A 5,031-nucleotide genomic window follows, 5' to 3' on the forward strand; every position below is an offset into this window, starting at 1 on the left:
TTTTTTGGTACAGATTTAATTTGGAACACATTTGTATGACATATGTAACATCATTAAATAGTTACCTGGTGCTTATCGAAGCAGCTGGAACAAAATACAGCAAACCAGCAGCTCAGTGTACATGTGGGTCTGGTACTGACTGGTATGAATTTGTATCCAGGGCTGCTTGATTTCAGTTTTGTAAGGGTAGCATCTGTTAAGAGAAGCAGCATAGCAGCTTTAAAGTGGAGGCCTAGATTTTAAGAATATTCCTACCACTGTTGTCTATACTGTATAATATAAGCATTTGAAACCTTAAAATACAGCTGTGTGTATTTTAAGTACTCTTTCAAACCAGCAGATTTTCCTGAGTCACACATCCCATTCCCAAGGAGCAGGGAGCAGTCTCTGAGTGCAAACCATGGCTGCTTTCTCATCTGTTAAGTGGTAACCCCCGAGTTCTGGTGGAGTGATCTTCGTGCTGTTGTGGGGATGCCTTGAAAATGTCACTTGCTGAAAAAACAGCAGCACCCTAAGTGGCTTGGCATTTGCATACCACAAATGACATGTGGTAAGTAGGTGGATTTGAGAGTTCAGCACTCAATGTAGAAAGTTCTGTGTAAACAGTAAGTAGTCAGCATGCTCTGTGGACTGAAGAAAGAGACAATAGGACAGCTCTGCAGGTAAGAATTCTGCCCCTAAATACCATTTTCAGGTCAGTTACTGATCTGTTTATTTCACAAAGTGCTCAGCTGTGCACATCATGTCAACTTTAAATAGCTTGGGGCTGATTTTACTTGAAAATGAGGAATAACTTTATTGATGTTTCTGGTCCTGTCATTTGGGAAGTTGATTTTTTTTTTCTTCATTTATGGCGGTTAAATGCAATTTAAGAACAACAGATTGCAAAGATTATGACACTAAGACTAAAATTAGGTTATTGTGGACCTGCTGCTCATTATCCAAGTGCTCAAGTTGGACTAAGCACTCAGAGAGAAGAGCTCTGGCAGATGAACTTGTTTAACACTGGGTAACTGAGTTCTGCTCCTCACCGTGTATTGACCAACCCATTTCAGCATTAGGTGGAAACAAACCCATTTCTGTTTGTGTACCGGGCTTTGCACAGCAGATGTGGGTCTGGGTTTGCTGCTTTCAGTGTAACCTCTGGCAAAGGGCTTGTGTGAATGACTTGGGACAGTTCATCTTTCAATCACTTTAGGAAAATCCATGTAAGAAAGGTGATGTAGGGAACAAACTTGCTGGACTCCTCCTGTCACAGAGGATCTACTGATTTTTCCACTTAATTTTCATAGTAAGTGGCCCTGCATCCAAGATTTCTGTAAAATTCATTGTATTTACTTGGTATATTTAATTTTATTTAAAATTACATGAAGAAAATAAAAACTATTCTTTCTTTTTGCAGTACATCTTTTTAGGACCAGCCATTTTCACATTTCTTTCCAGAGTGTTCTGAGCGCTTTGTTTTATTTTTAATGTAATAATAAGTCAAAGTAAGGCTTAGGGAATCACAGGTCCACATATCTGAAATACAATCATCCATCAAAAACCCTCAGTGGGACAATTACAGCCCCCACATCCTCCCACAGCAAACCATGACTGTAGGAGAAAAATTTTTGAGGGCTGCAGCTGAGATTAGACAATGTGAAGTACTCTTGCTTCAGCCTTCATGAAATCACCTGCTCTGAGTCTTAGTGATGAGATTATTGGAAAGTGGTTTTTACATTAGTACCAGCTTTATGTGTTCTGCAATTTATTTCAGCATCTGTCTCGATGTCTGTTTAAATGAGATGAGATCTGTCTGTTAGGTAGTTCTCATGTTCTTTTCATGTTTCTTCCTTGCAGAGCAAGCACAGCTTTAAATACCCTTTCAATATAAAGTACAGTGCATATCCATTACCTTCTCTTCACCCTTGAGTGCCCTCAGCATTGTTTTTCTACCCAACTTGTCTTTTCATTCTTTCCCAGTATCCTTGCTTCCTGAAAGCCAAGAAGACCCCCACTGTCATCATTCCTTCCCAATGGTTTTCAGTGTTCCTCCTTCTTCTGTTTCAACAACTCACCCTAGAATCTGATTTTCAGGAGATACACATCTGATTGTCACTTAGATGTATGTAAAGGCTTACTTTGGCTTATCATTATATTAAAAATAAAGCAAAGCACTCGTAAAAACTGTGGTAAATGAGGTCTAAGATGTTACTTTGGTTTAAACAAAGAGTATTGTGATCTGCTAATGCTCTGCACAGACTGCAGAGCCCTGAGGTGCCGGAAAAGATCCTCAGCAAGGAGTGTTCAGGTCCAGGATCTTGCTGTGCCATACACAAAGCAGTCAGACCAGTGATGCTTCTGTGAGTGTCCCTTACAGGAAATGGCTCATGGAGAGCCTGAGCTCTGAGTCAGTTTTTGTTGTTAGTTTAGAAATTCATTTGCAAAGGTTAGTAGAAGAAGGTAACAGTTATTGGTTGGGGACAATAATATTACTAATAGTTCAGGATCCAGCAGGCACATCAGTGAGAAAATGCTTGTGTTTATTCCTTTGTGTCTTCAAGTTCATCTGGTGAAATCACATGGAAAACCATATGGCAGCATCCACACTTGGACAGGCATTTGACTTGACTAAAGTAATTTCTCAGCAAGCTTGTCCTTGTTGACTGCAGGATTTTGGGGATTACAACAGGAATGTGGACAAGGCTGTCATGTCCTTCAGGATTTTTAGTGTGATGTAAGTATGAGCACAGGTGGGCAATGAGACATTCTGGGCTTCACTTCTCACCAGATGTCAGTCATTTCCCTCCCACGATCAGAAATAAAGATCAGTGATGGAGCACCCTCCCCTGTGGCCCATTTCTCAAATGCAGGCACAGCTACATCTGAGAATGGGGCTCTTTTTCTCTGTGTAAGGGATGCTTTGGCACTTCCTCCTAGCCCCAAGGTAAAGTGTCTAATCCTTGCCTGCTGACATGGGTTTCTCCTCAAAACTGCCCTGCTGCATTTCTGATGTGGACAGGACTTTACTTGTTGCTGCTATTGTTTTGGAGAAACTAAGGGATAGAGAACAACGTGTTGTCCTCTTGTGAAAGTGGATACCTGAATGAACAGAGAAGTCCCTGCAGAGGGTAGTGATATGAAGCAAACAATGCTAAATAATTTTGTCTTTATTTTTTTGTTTGTTTTTGTTTTGTTTTTTAGGGAGAGTATGGACGCTGGTTTAGCTCATTTATTTTTTACTATAAAGAACTGTTTGTAAGAGAATCACTCATATCCTTTGTGTTTTGAGCCCAAGTTTTCATTTATAAATCATGATTGTACAAAATAACAGAGAAATAATTTAACCTGTGCAGCACAGATAATTTCCATGTTGTGCTATAAAAAATGAAATGATTTCCTGGTTTGCTTGTGACTCAGGTGCAAAGTCTCCAGACTGACTTTTGAGCATGCTCCAATTTGGCTGCAAGAAGATGGTTTTTTATTTTTTAATCTATCATTCTCTAACTTTCATAAAGGTAAGTTGTAATGTGGTTTTGGGAATTAAGAACAAAGATATTCTCCCCTGAAAAGCTCATTCTTCAACCTTGGTATTACCCAATACTGCTTAGCTCTTGTCTGGCAAAGTTCAGTGGGTGGAGGAAGGGAACAGGTCTTATTTTGAGATTTTAAGAGGAGCTGAATTTTATATTAGCTTCACAGTTTATTTGTTTTTATTCCTGTCCAATAAAAAGCTACTTTTCCATGGGAGCCTGAGGAGAGCTCACTCAAGATGAAAGGAAGTGGAATGTGTCTGAGAGAGTGGCCAAATTTTGATGGGTTTTTTTGCTGATGGTATGAGCAGTTAAATCTTTTTAAAAGGCAGTGCTGCTTTCCTCTTACTGAATCAGTTGTCCAGCTCTTTCCCATCCTTTGTGAATGTACCATACCTGATCATCTGCCAAAACTTGTTTGTTTAATTAACCTCTTGTCAGACCAAGTCAGTGATATATGAAGTTTGAACAATCATGTGCAGCTTTGGGGTTCCCCTGGTACTTTCAGGTTGATTTTGATCATCACTTCAGCACATGGGATTAGATTCCCTTTCTGTGCTGCCTAGTGACACAGAGGGGATGCAGCAGCTTTGGATTCATGCTTCGTTACATATCCAAGCATTTAACACTTGAGGATAACTTGGGGGACCCGTGGTGGTGTTTTTCCCATTAAAATCATTGCTTGGCTCCATGTGCTTGAGGCACATTATGTCCCAAATTTGTTTTAGTGCTCTAAAATAGAAAACATGGGTTACACAGTGTTTCACATTTGTGTCAGTGATCTAAAATGTGAGACATGGAGAGGACCAGGCATTAGCTCATGGTGATGGGAGCTACAAAATTGAGAATGTTGGGCTTTTGAAGTACATTTCTAATGAATGTTAGTGTGGTGTGTGATCTGCTCACATTGGTAATATTCTCACCCATGAACACCTCTTGGCCTGTGCTGAGTCTCGGACTGCTGCAGCTGACCAGCTCTGGTGCCTGACCTCAATGGCTCACATGAAAAAGCTCCTTTCAGAGAAACCCTGGAATCTCTCGGCTCTGAATCCTTCACTGGTAGCTCAGGCTGTGGCAAAGGAACACACAGAAGAATGTTAACTTAAGATCATTACTCTTCAGATTACATCAGTCTGCTTCCAGCAGATAATGCCACATTATAAATGAAGCGTGTTAGTTGCCATTCTGACCTCATGAGGTGTGAACAGAATGATTATTTTAATCTTTGTAGCAATTCAGTTTGAAACGCTTCTTGAGTGGAGGCTGTGGGGAAGGAGTATGCGCTTTGTGTGAAGACGTAATCTGTTCAGTAATTTAATCACTTGATCAATTTTTGTGTTTAAATGCACTTATCATGCCAGTATTTAAGCACAGAAATCTTACAGCAGCAGGGGGAGATATTCATACTGGTTCATAGGTTTAAATTCATACTTGTGCATGTTTCACATAGTTGAACTTCTTTCCATGTTTTACAGTTGTCCATTGTTGCTTGACTTGAATAAGAAAGCAGAGCAGT

General features: G+C 40.1%; 1 long non-coding RNA gene across 1 annotated transcript; it reads left to right on the top strand.

Moving 5' to 3' along the window:
• The first annotated feature begins 268 nt into the window (after positions 1 to 268).
• On the top strand, positions 269 to 4,733 carry LOC121672172. Its single transcript, XR_006018782.1, has 3 exons — positions 269 to 550; positions 2,547 to 2,719; positions 3,403 to 4,733. It is a non-coding gene; the product is annotated as an uncharacterized LOC121672172 (long non-coding RNA).
• The last annotated feature ends 298 nt before the right edge of the window (positions 4,734 to 5,031 follow it).

The sequence above is a fragment of the Corvus kubaryi genome, unplaced genomic scaffold, assembly GCF_017639235.1.
Source record: "Corvus kubaryi isolate FWS band 111438036 unplaced genomic scaffold, C.kubaryi_AGA036_p1.0 39984, whole genome shotgun sequence".
NCBI classification, from domain to species: domain Eukaryota; kingdom Metazoa; phylum Chordata; class Aves; order Passeriformes; family Corvidae; genus Corvus; species Corvus kubaryi.